The sequence below is a fragment of the Natrix helvetica genome (genome assembly GCF_964273705.1).
Source record: "Natrix helvetica genome assembly, chromosome: 9".
NCBI classification, from domain to species: domain Eukaryota; kingdom Metazoa; phylum Chordata; class Lepidosauria; order Squamata; family Natricidae; genus Natrix; species Natrix helvetica.
Window position 1 is genome coordinate 4,125,162 of NC_138560.1, and position 15,565 is coordinate 4,140,726.

The 15,565-nt window shown below is 43.8% G+C and overlaps 1 long non-coding RNA gene across 1 annotated transcript; it reads left to right on the plus strand.

Moving 5' to 3' along the window:
* The first annotated feature begins 252 nt into the window (after positions 1 to 252).
* LOC309397085 lies at positions 253 to 1,832 on the plus strand. The gene is made up of 3 exons (XR_014176203.1): positions 253 to 378; positions 726 to 773; positions 1,656 to 1,832. It is a non-coding gene; the product is annotated as an uncharacterized lncRNA (long non-coding RNA).
* Positions 1,833 to 15,565: the final 13,733 nt, after the last annotated feature.

Genomic DNA, 15,565 nt, shown 5'->3' on the forward strand with positions numbered 1-15,565 from the left:
GGTAGTCCTTTTAATTGACACATTAAATCAAATAAAAAGGGAAAGCACTTGGTACTTCAGAAAGTTGCAAGGATGTTGTTTTGAAAAATGTTTTGCTGCTTAAAAAATAATCCTAAATATGCATGTTTCCTCCAGATGGACCTGATCCTCCGGTTATCAACGAGACTATTGATGTTCCACAAGCACAGATCAAACTGACTTGCAAAGCTGTTGCATTTCCTCCTGCTTTTTATACTTGGTTTTACAATGGAATGGAATTGGATGATAAAGTTCTCTTTCGGAAAATTAGCTCAGAGAATTCTGGAAATTATACTTGTAGGGTGATTAATCCTATCTCTTTCCTGGAGAGAAATACCACCTTGGAGATCGACATGAAAAGTGAGTAGTCAGAACGGAGGACTCCTGATCATTTGCCAAATACAGGGGTCTCCAAATTTGGCAACATTTAAGACTTGTGAACTTCAACTCCCAGAATTCCCCAGCTGGGGAATTCTGGGAGTTGAAATCCACAAGTCTTAAAATTGCCAGGTTTGGAGACACACGGACACCCCGGGCCAAATAGATTGAGGAGTCTCTGCCTTGGGACTGAAGATGTTTTCCACTCCCCCTCCTCCAAAAAAGGGTGGAAGCATACTGTCTCTTGCTGATACTGTGATAGTTCACAAGGAAGGAAGAGGATTCCTTATAACATTGTTGAGGTCTTTTTTGTCTTTTCCTCTTTTTAGGAAAGTTTAAAAGCCTAAAATAGAAATGAAGGACAGAAAGACAATGGTGTAAGTATCAATTCTACAAAAAATATTCAGGAATGATTATTTGCTCTAGTCTCCCCAAGTTTTTATTTTCCTATCTATCTGCCTATCATCTATCTATCTCTCCATCCATCCATCCATCCATCATCTACCCATCTATATCTATCTATCCATCTCTGCATCCATCTATCAATCTATCTTCAGCCATCTCTCTATCCATCCATCCATCAGTTATCTAACAATCTATATCTGCTGTCTATCTATCTGTCTATCCATGTATCTATCCATGTATCTATCCATGTATCTATCTATATCTATCTATCCATCCATCCATCCATCAATTCATTACAGTATCTAACAATCAATATCTATCTATCTATCTATCTATCTATCTATCTATCTATCTATCTATCTATCTATCATCTATCTACAGTACTTATTTATCCATCTGCCCATCTATCAATCAACTTTGATTGCCCCCCACATCTCATAACAAGTGAATCTGGACAGCATGCAGCAAAAAATATATAAAGCAATAAAAGTGTCAAAAGCAGTCAAATTAAAAAGCTTTGATTGTGAAAAAGGATTTTGAAGGCCAGCCAGCATCTTGAATTGAAACCAGAAGCAAAATGGGTAACTTAATGTAGTAACTAGTTTCATAAAATCCATAAAAAACATTCTTTGTAATGTCTTTCTTATGTATGAAATGATATGTTACTACCAAAGATAGCAACATGCGCCATTATTTCTTACTCAGTTGTAACTACTCATTTTTCCCTGCTAAACTTACACCAACTCAGGATGCATAAACCCACATCTGTAGTTAAAATCAAATTTTCCAGCCGAGAGTTTTAAAACCAAGACGTGGAATAAAATTTGTATCTAATAGACTATTTTCCCTTTCAGCTTCCATTCTCTGATTTCTGGTGGAAAATATCTAGGCAGAAGAATCTAGGCAGAGGTTTAATCTGCTTCAAAATCATTTTGATTTTTTTTTTGAAATCTGTACCTCCCTCTTTAAAGCTGAATCCCTGTAGACCTTATCCATGCAAGTATTAAATACCCTAAGTAAAAGCAAATCGTGATCACCACATATTAAGATGGCAATTTTCCTCTCAAGCCATAGGATTCGGAACTTCTAATTACATTTTAAAAGTGCTTTAAATCATTGGCTGTTCATACATTACAGGAAAATGTCCTTGCTTTGTTTAAGTTCTTATGAAATGTGTTATATGATTTCTCATTTTCCTCTCTGGAAAGAAAATGTGTGCAGTTAATCAAAAATCCACAGAGAAGTACGGAAATGTGTATTCAATAAATCTTTCCCATTGAGCTCTTTTGCCATTATGCTGTATTTGTTTAAATTGTCATTGTTGTCGTATTCTTCTCATAGATCTTTTAGGCTTAGGTTTAGGTGTTCTTCTAAACTAATCCAGGAGGACTCCCAGATTGCAGACCCTCTCTGGGGGGGCTAAAATTTCTCCCCCTATCATCAAAGATGGAACAAGATGCACAAATCGGGATGACGGAAACCACAGCCACTCAATCTTGGAGGGATTGAGCTTGAGCCTGTTCTTCCCCATCCAGATCCGTACAGCCTCCAGGCATCGGAACATCACATCGAGGGCATCGTTTGGGTGGTTTGGGGTAGATATGAAAAGTTGGGTATCACCAGCGTATTGATGATACCGTACCCCAAAACCACAGATGATCTCACCCAGCAGTTTCATGTGTATGTTGAACAGGAGGGGTGAGAGAACCGACCCCTGGGGCACCCCACAAGTGAGGCGCCTCGGGGTCGATCCCTGCCCTCCAGTCAACACGAACTGCGATCGATGCGATAGGTAGGAGGAGAACCACCGCAAAACAGTGCCCCCCACTCCCAACCCTCTGAGTCATTGCAGTAGGATACCATGGTCGATGGTATCGAAAGCCACCGAGAGGTCTAATAGGACCAGGACAGAGGAGCAGCCCCTGTCCCGGGCCCGCCAGAGATCATCAACCAATGCGACCAATGCCGTCTCAGTGCTGTACACGGGCCTGAAACCCGACTGAAATGGATCCAGATAGGCAGCTTCGTCCAGGTACTGGGGAAGCTGATGTGCTACCACGCTCTCAACAAGCTTTGCTACAAAATGAAGATTGAAGACCGGACGATAGTTGGCTAAAGAGGCTGGGTCCAGGGAAGGCTTCTTAAGGAGGGGCCTCACCACCACCTCCTTCAAGGCGGTGGGAAAAAACCCCTCTCTCAATGAAGCGTTGGTAGTCGCCTGGAGCCAGCCTTGTGTCACCTCCCGGGAAGCCAAAACTAACCAAGAGGGACACGGGTCCAGCACACAAGTGGCAGCACTGAGTGTCCCCATAATACTGTCCATGCCCTTGAGAGTCACAGGGTCAAACTCATCCCAGATAGTTTCCACAAGATTCATCCCCGTCGACTCGCCCGAATCTACCCAGTCAGAGTCCAAGCCTGTCTGAACCTGAGCGATTTTATCCTGCAGATACTGAACAAATTCCTCAGCCCTACCTTGCAAGGGATCTTCCCCAGTTCCTTGATTAAGTAAGGAGCAGGTCACCCTAAACAGGGCAGCTGGGCAGTTATCTGCAGACACGATAAGAGCAGAAAAATGTTGCCGTTTTGCTGCTTTTATTGCCACTAAGTAGGATTTAATATGAATTCTTACTAGTGTTCAGTTGGATTCGGACCAGCTGGCCCTCCAATCACTCTCTAGGCATCTTTTCCGACGTTTCATCTCCCGGAGCTCCTCGGTAAACCAGGGAGCTACCCGGGATCGGCACTGGGTCAGAGGCCACAAAGGCATAACGCGGTCCAAGGCCCCAGTGGCTGCCCTATCCCAGGCTGCCTCTAGGGCTTCGGTCAAACTGTGAGCAAGGGATTCAGGAAAAATCCCACGCTCCATCAGGAACCTTTCAGGGTCCATCAGGCACATGGGGCGGAACCATCTAATTGGTTCCACCTCCCTGCGGCAAAGGGTGGCAATATGGAAGTCAAGCCTAAGGAGGAAATGATCCGACCATGACAAGGGTTGGATAGAAACATCCCCTAAATCTAGACCAGGGGTGTCCAAACTTGGGAACTTTAAGACTTGTGGACTTCAACTCCCAGAATTCCCCAGCCAGCCATGCTGGCTGGGGAATTCTGGGAGTTGAAGTCCACAAGTCTTAAAGTTCCCAAGTTTGGACACCCCTGATCTAGACCATTCATCCACAGTCCAGAGACGAAAATCAGGTCGAGCGTGTCCCCCCCCCCCCGTATGAGTGGGGTCTTGAATTAACTGAGTTAGGTCCATAGCCATCATGGAAGCCATGAACTTGCGAGCTGATTCGGATGTCTCGCCAATGGAAGGCATTTTGGTGTTGAGGGGCAGACACACACCCCTTCAAATTAGCTAGAGAATATCCTACGAGCAACCATTCCACAGGATTAAAAACATCTTATAGATTTAGAATAACAGAGTTGGAAGAGACCTTGGAGGTCTTTTAGTCCAACCCCCTGTTCAGGCAGGAAAACCCTATGCCACTCCAGACAAACGGCTATCCAATCTCTTCTTAAAAACATCCCGTGTTGGAGAATTCACAACTTCTGATGGAAGTTGTTCCACTGTTTAATGGTTTGTCAGGAAATTTCTTCTTAGTTCTAGGTTGCTTCGCTCCTTGACCATGAGTACTATTTTATGAAGAACACACTTAGACAGAATCCTGCATCCAGTTTGGGTCACTACATTACAAAAAAGATGTTGAGACTTTGGAAAAAAGGCAGAGATAAGCAACTCAGACGATTAAAGGAATCGGGTATGGCTAGTCTAGAGAAAAGAAGGGCCAGGGATGATGGGATAGCAGGATTCCAGTATTTGAGGGGCTGTCACAAAGAACTGGGGGTGAAGCTATTCTCCAAAGCACCTGAAGGGAGGACAAGACACAACTGATGGAAACTAATCAAGGAGAGGAGCAACCTAGAACTAAGGAGAAATATCCTGAAAATGAGAACAGTTTACCAGTGGAACATCTTGTCTTTCAAAAGTAAAGGTTCCCCTCGTACATATGTGCTAGTCGTTCCCGACTCTAGGGGGGCGGTGCTCATCTCTGTTTCAAAGCCTAAGACCCAGCACTGTCCGAAGACGTCTCCGTGGTCATGTGGCCGGCACGACTCAACGCCAAAGGTGCACGGAATGCTGTGACCTTCCCACCAAAGGTGGTCCCTATTTTTCTACTTGCATATTTTACGTGCTTTCGAACTGCTAGGTTGGCAGAAGCTGGGACAAGTAACGGGAGCTCACTCTGTTATGCGGCGCTAGGGATTCGAACTGTCAAACTGCCGATCTTTCTGATCGACAAGCTCAGCATCTTAGCCACTGAGCCACCGCTTCCCATATCTTGTGCTTAGGCAGAGGAAAGCTTCTTGCCATCTTACGTCAGGATCACTGATAATTTCACAAGAATTATATTCAAATATTACCTTTCCCCTTATGTCTGATTGCAACCCAAAGCTAAACCGTAGCCCTTCGTAACAAGTTACAAAGTTAGTTGCCTGTATGCAAGTTGGGCGGCATTTAAATTTGGTAAATCATTTTTTTTAAATGCTTTGAACTTGTTGCCACGATCCATTTTTTTAAAGAAATGGGAAACTTGGTGGGTTTGCATGTACCTTCCTTGTTGTACATTACAACTTGTGAATCTTCCTACACCTGTTTGGAAAGGACAAGCTGGCTCTGTGTAATGAGGTGGAGGCCGAGAGATAAGAAACGGACATCTCTCACCTGCCAGGTCCTTTGGGATAAAAGCTTGGTCCGTGGCCTTGATGATAACAGTTGCTGGAGCTTCTGGTGAATTTCTATTTTTCCAGTGCCGAGAAAGTCACCTTGCTCAATGGATAGTGTATGCAGCATCTTTGGAGGGAAGAGTGTCTGGTGGATGGTGCTTTGGACAAGTATGGATGAGAACTTCAAATAAGCAAAGTTTGCAAGGGTTGGATGAGATCTAGGGTAGAGGGTTGGGCTTTCATTAGAATTCTTGTTGCATTTACCTGGGTTTTTTTGGTGGGGGGGACAATGTCTGAAGCAGTGGTGAAATTCAAATACCATCGTTGGCTGGCCCCAGAGTTGGGTAGGAATGGGGATTTTGCAGTATCCTTCCCCCAGAAGTGGGGAGGGAATGGAGATTTTGTAGTACCCTTCCCCCAGGAGCAGGGAGGGAATGGAGATTTTGCAGTATCCTTCCCCCAGGAGCAGGGAGGGAATGGAGATTTTGTAGTATCCTTCTCCCAGGAGCAGGGAGGGAATGGAGATTTTGCAGTATCCTTCTCCCAGGATTGAGGAGGCAATGGAGATTTTGCAGTATCCTTCCCCCAGGAGTGGGGAGGGAATGGAGATTTTGCAGTATCCTTTTTTCAGGAGTGGGGAGGGAATGGAGATTTTGCAATATCCTTCCCCTGCCATGCCCACCAAATCACACCCACAGAACCGGTAGTAAAAAATGTTTCCAGTTCTCCAAACTACTCACAATTTCCACTACCAGTTCTCCAGAACCTGTCAGAACCTGCTGAATTTCACCCCTGGTCTGAAGGGACTTGACGTGAAGATAGGTGAACAGTTGGCTCGACAGTTTCAATGGCTGCGTAGTCCCGGCTGTCTTGATTAATTGATGTTCTTAATTTTTTCAATATAATTTTATTTGATATAAGTTGTCAAAGGTTTGGCACCGGTATTGACTTATTTTTTTTATTGTTTTAATCGGTTGAGTTTTATAGCTTTCATATGATGGGAAGCTGCCCAGAGTTGATGGAAAGACGAACAGTTGTTTTAATGTTATACATAACTACATAAAATTAGAGTGGGCTGCTATGGTCAATCTAATGATTAACAATAATTCAAATGAGAATTCCTGAAGCTTCTATCAGGGTGGGGTGTTTTTTTGCAGCCGTTATTTTGACGTAAATGCTGGTTGTCACCCTCTGTTTTGGTTACTTGCTTACGGCTGCTTTGCTATGCTTACTTAATATCGGCTTCCATAGAAAGGGGGGGGCATGGTATTGGGGAAGGGAATAATATTGTACTGGAGGAGTCTTGTTCTCACCGTCTTCTGCGCATGCTGGTGGCTGATGTTGGGACTTGGTCAAGGCCAACCGTCTCACATACCAACTTGATGAGGCGGTTTGAAGATGCACACCACACGGCACCTTAGGGAGTTGCAGATTGGACACTGGGTTGGGGAATTGGAGGGGGGAGGGTGCTGGGAAAACGTTTGATATGTACTTGTTTGCGCCTTTTTGGCTCAGATCTTGCTTTCCTTTTCGCTGCTTTCACTTCATATCTAGTAAAAGTGCTTTATCTCTATTAACATGGAGTTGAGGTTTTTCTTTCTTGGATATTGAAGGAGGCAGGTCTGACACTGGTCTTAGATTGCAATACAGGACTTTGGCCGCCGTAATGGTTATGGATTGCACTTCACTTAATAAACTTATGGATCCTAAAACTTAATAGCGTAACAAAGCAAACACACTCTGAGATTTCCTAAAAATGCTCTAATTGATTCATAAGCATCAAGCCAAGGTTCAATACAAAAACTAATCATTTATTCAGAGCACCATTAGGCAAGATCTGTTCGCAGTCAAGTCTATGCTTTGTTTGATTTATTGCTGACCTTGACTCCCTGTTCCTTCCCTCCCCTCAGATCAGTGGTGGGTTCCGGATCCCGTTCCAACCGGTACAGTTGGAACGGGTCCGGAGGCGTCCACATGGACGAGTGCAGTGTGCCTGCACATGTCTCAGCACCTCCGCGAGCCTCCGCCACCCTCCAGCTGCTTAGCGGAGCGTTGTGCAGGTGCTGTATGTGCTGTGTGCGGAAGCGCAAAAGACTTAAAAGACCGGTAAGGAGCTCAGGCAGACAGGTGGGCCCTCCGGAGCACCGTACCGGAACAGTATCCGGTGCTCTGGGCTGGCTCCGGTACGCCCATACTGGGATGTACCGCCTACAACCCCTGTAGTCTCAGATATATGTCCTCTATAAGATGCATCCCTCCCAAGCTGGATGCACTAATCTGAGATCCAATTCCAGCTGACAGTATGCGTAGAGTACACTCCGCTTCCTTGTCTCCCATGACAACGCTGGGAGTTGACACCTTCCCCACCCCCCCACCCCAAAAAACCCAAATAACTCATCGCATTGGGGAAAAAAATATAAGAATCTGGATCACTTGACCTCCAATATTTTAACTTGCTCCAAGGTCCCATCAATTGTTTATCAGGGAGATTGTCCTTTTTAATGTTGTACCCCTCAGATCAGCATGCAGCAACATTTGCCAGAAATCTGCGAAGAACGATTTAACTCCATGGGCTTATTGCTTGAAAAATGTATCTGGCTTAGGATCATTTTTGGTTTTTTTGCCCCTCTCTTTCTCCTTCCTCCTCTACTGCAGCTGCCGTCTTCCATCTGGCCGGAGCCGAAGTGTCAATCAGTGTTTCAGTCATTCCCCCAAAACCCAGGGAGTCATCTAGTGTCGTCTTAATACCACCATTACCCATGGATGGCATTGTCTTCTGCAAGTGGTCCAGGGGCTCATCCCCACGAACAATGCGGGAAATTGGAACTAGGTACCTGCGCCCAACCAAAGGGATCTCGCAAGGACCAAGCTACACGGGACGGGAGGACATTTTCCCAAACTGCACTCTTTGCATCCACCAATTAACACACAAAGATGCGACAATGTATGAGTTGATAGAAGGAGCACCTGGAATTATGAATGTAGGCTACGCCATGGTAAATTTTGCAGGTATGGCTTAAATTCCTTTTTTTTCCCATTGTGATTTTCTGAGATGCAAATGGCAGGTAGGCCTTGATTCACAACTACTCGTTTAGTGACTGTTGGAAGTTACAACAGCAGTAGGGGAGGGGGAATGACAGATGTCCGTTTTTCACACTTACAGCCATTGCAGCATCTGAACTCTCTTCCTTAGTCCACAAGAGAAAAACTGAAGAGAATGAACAGCCTCCTCCACGTCTTAAATGCAAAAGAGTTTTTTTTCCCCTTTTTGATGATTTGGTTTTGAACCGTAGAATCGTAACTTATAAACGTTTTCCCTTTTTCTCAGGTTATATATAATCACAATTTTGTGACACCACTAGACGAGAATATTTGTAGCTCAGGGTTGAGCTGTGGGCTCCTTGGTGCTCTCTGAGCTTCGTGGTTTTTTTGGGGTTTTTTGCAAACGTCTCATTACCCAACTGGATAATGTCATCAGTGTTAGATGGGAGTGGGGTTTGTTCTCTGTTTATAAACCCAACTCCCTTCTAGTACTGAACATGTTACCCAGTTGGGTACTAAAATGTCTGCAAGACGTTTCCCTCAGAACAGAGATGGACAACTATGGCAACTTTATGACCTGTGGACTTCAACTCCCAGAATTCCTGCGCCAGCATGGAATTCTGGGACTTGAAGTCCATAGACCAGCATGGAATTCTGGGAGCCGAAGTCCACAGATGATATAGTTAGCCTAGTTGGCCATCCCTGTCTCAGGAAACCCTTGAAATAGGACCACAAGAATCCACAAGGTTCTTCTGTTTCACAGAATCACAGGATTATACATGCAGTCCTCATCTTACAACAAGTCATTTAGCGACTGCTTGAAATTACGAGGTACTGAAAAAAGTCACATGTCCATTTTTCACACTTATGAAAAGTGTGCTGCAACATCTCTTTTGCTTCTGCATGCGCAGAAGCAAAAAACAAGATGGCGGCCATAGGTGCCGCCAAGAGAAGCGGTCCGGGGGCGTGCCAGATGCCCAATTTACTATCTACTCAGCTGAACCAGGCTGAACCAGTAGGAACTCACCTCTGGGCGGGCCCACCTGTGATTTCCACTATTGGTTCGGTCAAACTGGTCTGACCCAGCTGAATGCCACCTCTGAGCAAAACTCACTTGGCACATTTCTCACTTGGCAACAGAAATTTTGGGCTCAATTGTGGTCGTACGTTGAGGACTACCTGTACTTTGTAATGTCTCTCTTGTGTAAGAAATGATACATTACTACAAAAGGGGGGAAAGTCCCATTATTCCATGCTATTTTCAAGTTGCAATGACCATATTTTTCAGCGTATAAGATGCACTGGAGTATAAGACGCACCAAGGTTTTGAAGAGGCAAATTTTTTTTAAAAAAAGTTTTTGCACTCTGCAGACCTCCCATAAATGGAGGTCTTTTTTTCCAAAAAAAAGAGACATGAATAGCCTTTAGGAGGCTTGTAGAGTGCTCCTGGGGTTGGGGGTGGTGGACAAAAACGAGCAAAAAACAGCCCGTTTTTCGTGAAAATGGGCCTGCTTTTTGTCCAAAAAAATTGCATGCATAACCTTTAGGAGGCTTATAGAGTGCTCCTGGGAGCTGGGAGGGGGCAAAATTGAGCAAAAAACGGCCCATTTTCCACTCATTTCTGCCCTCCCCAGCCCCCAGCAGCACTCATCAAGGCTCCTAAAGACTCTGTACAGACAATTTTGGTGAAGGGGGTGGGGTTTCGGGAGACAAAAAATGCTGTATTCAGTGTAAGACGTACCCAGATTTTCAGCCTCTTTTTTGAGGGAAAAAGGTGCGTCTTATACTCCGAAAAATATGGTACATCCCTTCTTCTTAATGGTAACCTTACTACAACTCCGGGTATATAATCATATTCGAAACCCCCACCTATAGTTAAAACCAAACTTCCCAATGGAGAGTTTTCAAACAGGACCACAAAACGATGGAATAAAAATTGTTCCCTAACCATCAGACGTTTTCCCTTTCAGCTTAGGCTCGCTGAATTCAGATGAAAAATATCACGGCAGATGAATGGAAGACCAGCTGTCTATTTGAGGTGTCCTCTGCTTGTCTCTGGAGATTCTCAGTCACTCAGGTCCCAAAAGTTCCTTTTTCAAAAGGCAACTGGACTTTCTTTGTCTTCCCTTGAAGACCTTTCGGGTCTCATCCCAGAAGCTTCTTCAGTTCTTGAAGAAGCTTCTGGGATGAGAAGAGAAATGTAATTCAAATTAAAAAAAAATCAAGGAAGCTCGGTTGCCTTTTGAAAAGTATCTTTGGGAGCTTCGAGATTATTTTGATATTTTTTTTTGAAACCTGTAACTCCCCCTCTAAAGAAAATTATTTAATTTCAATTCTGAAATTATGAAAATCAATTAATTTTAATACAGGCAAATACAGTTAATTAGAAAGCACTAAGAAGTGTGGGAATTTGTATTCAATAAATCTTTCCCATTGACATGTTGGCTTTGTGCTGTGTTTGTTTTCATTGTCATTGTTATCATGGATCTCAGTGTTGGGGGGCAGTCACACACACTCACACTCACACACACACACACACACACACACACGCACGCAAATTAACTAGGGCATACCATATGGCCAATCGTCTCACAGTATCAGAAATTTCTTATAGATTTGGAGTGCAGTGTTATATTTCTCTTAGACTTTTTAAAGAAGGTATATAAAAAAGAAAAGAAAGGATAGATAAGTAGAAATGAATAAAGCTACTTCCCGACTTATAACAACTGGAGACTGAAATTTCCACTACAAGAACTATTAAAGTGAAGTAAAGTAAAGTCACACCTGATTTTACAACTTTTTTTTTTACTGTGGTTGTTCAGCGAATCGCAGCAGTTGCTAAATGGATCACATGGTTGTGGAGTGAATATGGCCTCCTGCATTGATTTTGCTTGTTGGAAGTTGTGTGTGATGGTCACAAATGGTGATCACATGATCCCAAGAAATTGCAAGTGTTCAAGATCAGGAGTGTCAAACTCAAGGCCCACAGGCCAGATCCGGCCCACAATGTGGTCAGATCTGGCCTGTGGGGCCGTCCCAGTCTACCCAATGTGAAGAGGAAAGATCGGGACAGCAGAGTTTCGGCCCATCTACCCAGTGACAAATAGTCTGCTGTGGTAAATAGTCAGCTTCCCAGTGCAGCCTCTTGAGACAGGAGGGCCTTCTTCTCCTGAGCAGTTTGGCTGATCTCCATTGCTCCCGTCTTTTCTCTGCCCTAGGTGTTCTTGGATCAGGAGCAGGAGGGGGAATCTGGGGATTCGCCCAAGGGAGACATCACAAGAGCTAAGCAAGGCAGTAGTTAAGTGAATGTTGTCCAATTTTATGAGGTTTTCCCTCACACTTCTGAAGTAAATCACTGCAGTCTTTAAGCAAATCCAGCTTCCCTCGTTGACTTTGCTTGGCTGGACGGTCACAAATAGCGATCGCGTGAACTCCGAATGCTGTAACCATCAAAAATACATGTGAAACACCCAAATGTTGATTACATGACTATGAGGAATGTTTGTAACGATTGTAACTGTGAAGAGTAGTCATCGGTCCCTTTCTTCAGTCATAAAACAAATGATTGTAAGTTGACAGCTACCCGTAAAATCTCTGTCTCCACAACCTCCACAACCTGGAACTACAGAGACATTTCCTGGCAGTGAGAACAATGAACCAGTGGAACCGCTTGCCACCAGACGTCGTGGGTGTTCGAACACACACACGCCCCTCACAAGTGCCATTTTCACTGGCAGAGGGTTGCAAGGGGCCTTCGCAGTCAAAAATGGAGCTTGGGGGGGCCATGGGCAGCACTGTAGTGGTTAGGTTTCAGGAGGTACGCCCCGGTACGGCAAATAGCAGGAAGCTACCTTTTGATGTGCTTTCCTTCTTGGCTTAAAATAGAACTAAGACAAATAAGGATTAGCGATTCCAGTGGGGCTAACTGTGCTAATTTTAGATTTACTTACATACCTGCCAAAAAGAGGCTTTACTCTTTAGGGGAAATTTCTGACTGTCCCTAAGAATTTGAATGGTCTTTGTAGATATAGGCCGTTGCGTACGGGGTGTTCAAAATAATCCCCTTGTTCTCTAAAGTCAATTTTTGCGAAGTTCCCCATCCATATAGGAACATTATGCCTCTTTCCAACATGTGCTGAAGTTGATGCCTTGAACTCGGGTTCCCGGGACCCGTTCATTTAGTGATGACAAACTTTATGGGTCTCCTAGTACATTGACATCTTCCTTGTTCTACATTACAACTTGTACAATACTTGTTGGGAAAGAACAAGCCGGCTCTATGAAATCACAAAGAGGCTGAGAAATAAGAAACTGACAACTGTCGCCTGCCAGGTTCTTCGGGATAAAAGCTTAGTCAGTGGACCAGATAAATTTTGATAGAGATGATAGATGATAGATAGATAATAATACTATACAATATAATACAATAGCAGAGTTGGAAGGGACCTTGGAGGTCTTCTAGTCCAACCCCCTGCCTAGGCAGGAAACCCTATACCGTTTCAGACAAATGGCTATCCAGCATCTTCTTAAAGACTTCCAGTGTTGGGGCATTCACAACTTCTGGAGGCAAATTGTTCCACTGATTAATTGTTCTAACTGTCAGGAAAGTTCTCCTCAGTTCTAAGTTGCTTCGATCCTTGATTAGTTTCCACCCATTGCTTCTTGTCTTACCCTCAGGTGCCTTGGAAAATAATTTGACTCCCTCTTCTTTGTGGCAACTCCTGAGATATTGGAACACTGCTATCATGTCCTACTTTCTATTAAACTAGACATACCCAGTTCCTGCAACAGTCATTCATCTGTTTTAGTCTCCAGTCCCCTAATCATCTTTGTTGCTCTTCTCTGCACTCTTTCTAGAATCTCCACACCTTTTCTACATCGTGGCGACCAAAACTGAATGCAGTATTCCAAGTGTGGCCTCACCAAGGCATTATAAAGTGGTATTAACACTTCATGTGATCTTGATTGTATCCCTCTGTTTATGCAGCCTAGAACTGTGTTGGCTTTTGTGGCAGCTGCTGCACACTGCTGGCTCATATTTAAATGGTTGTCCACTAGGACTCCAAGATCCTTTCACAGTTACTACTATTGAGCAAGGTTCCACCTATACTGTGCATTTCATTTTTCTTGCCTAAATGTAGAACCTTACTCTTTTCACCATTGAATTTCATTTTATTAGATAGTGCCCAATGTTCAAGTTTGTCAAGATCCTTCTGTATCTTTAGCCTATCTTCTGGAGTGTTGGCTATTCCTGCCAGCTTGGTGTCATCTGCAAATTTGATGAGTTTCCCATGTATTCCCTCATCCAAATCATTGATGAAGATGTTGAAGAGTACTGGGCCCAAAACAGAGCCTTGGGGTACTCCACTGCATACTTCCCTCCATGTAGATGCAGTTCCATTGAGAACTACACGTTGAGTGCGGTTGGTCAGCCATTTACGAATCCATCTGGTGGTGATGCTGTCTAACCCACATTCTTCTACTTTATCTAGTAGTAGGTTATGGTCTACCTTATCAAATGCCTTACTGAAGTCCAAGTAAACTATATCGATGGCATTCATCTGGTCTACTAATTTTGTCACATTATCAAAGAATGCAATAAGAATAGTCTGGCATGATCAGTTTTTGACAAACCCATGTTGGCTTTTAGCTATTACTTTGTTTGCTTCTAGGAGTTCACTAATTCGTTGCTTGATTATCTTTTCCAGAATTTTTCCTGGTATTGAGGTCAGGCTGATAGATTTGTAGTTTCCTGGATTTGTTTTTTTTTTTTTCCTTTTTTGAAGATGGGAACCACATCAGCTCTTTTCCAGTCCTCTGGTAGTTCCCCAATGCGCCAGGATCTTTAGACCTATCATGATAAAACATGGATGCTTTGAACCAGATGCTTTGAATTTGGTAGCCATGACTCCCTCTTTTAGTAATGACGAACTAGTTCTCTAACATAATTATTTAGGTCCTCCTTGTACAGTATAACTTGTGAATCTTTGTACACCTCTTTGGAAAGAACAAGTTGGATCTGGGTAACTATGCGGAAGCTGAGATCTGAGAAGCTGACACCAATTTCTGCAGGATAAAAGGTTGGTTGGTGGCCTGGAAGGAACCAGACTTTGATCCCGGAGCTGAAGATCTGGAAGAATTTCCCGTTTTGCAGTGTGGAAAAAGTCATCTTGCTCGATGGATGGTGAAGGCAGCATCCTCGGAGGAAAGAAATCTGGGTGGACAATGTTGATCCTGGCAGGTATGGGGGAGAAGTTTGAATAAGCAGATTCTGTAAGGGCTGGATGTGAGCTTGGGTGGAGTCTAGCAATAGCACTTAAGACTTATATACCGCTTCACAGCCCTCCTTTAGCATTTTGGAAAAATGGAAGGCTGAGACAACCTTGGGTCTGGATCGAACTGCTGGCAGATGGTAGAATTAGCCTGCAATTCTTCACGGTCTTGGACCAATGGACTTTTGCACTCTGTTCTGCATTTACGCTGCAAAATAGAAAAGATGGCTTGGAAGAGCGTGAATAAGCAAGCGAGAATGGTCCTTTTATTGATTTACTTTCGTATGTTTTAAATAACGGCACATAAATTGTTCTGCAAAAAGACCTTATTTCTCCTCCTTTTTCTCTCTTTCTGACTGCAGCTGCTGTCCTCCTTGGCCCCATCATCCTGGTTGAAGCCCAGAGTCAAATTTCCATTAATTTGTCGCCTCTCAAACCGGTGCACGGATTGGCTATCTGGTTCACCCCTCCAATTCCTTCAAGCAATGTTCTGCTTTGCGTTTGGTTTTGTAATAACACAATCATTGGAATGATCAGCCCAGTGCTTAACCAAGTACCAATAAGCACTCCATCGGAAACCATCTACAAAAATTGCACCCTTCAGGTTTACAAAGCCATGTTAGAAGATCCAATAAGCTTTGTGCTGTATGAAATAGGATTTGGCATTTTTTCCATAGGTTCGGTAACTCTAGGGGTCCCAGGTATGCAAATTGGCTGTACTG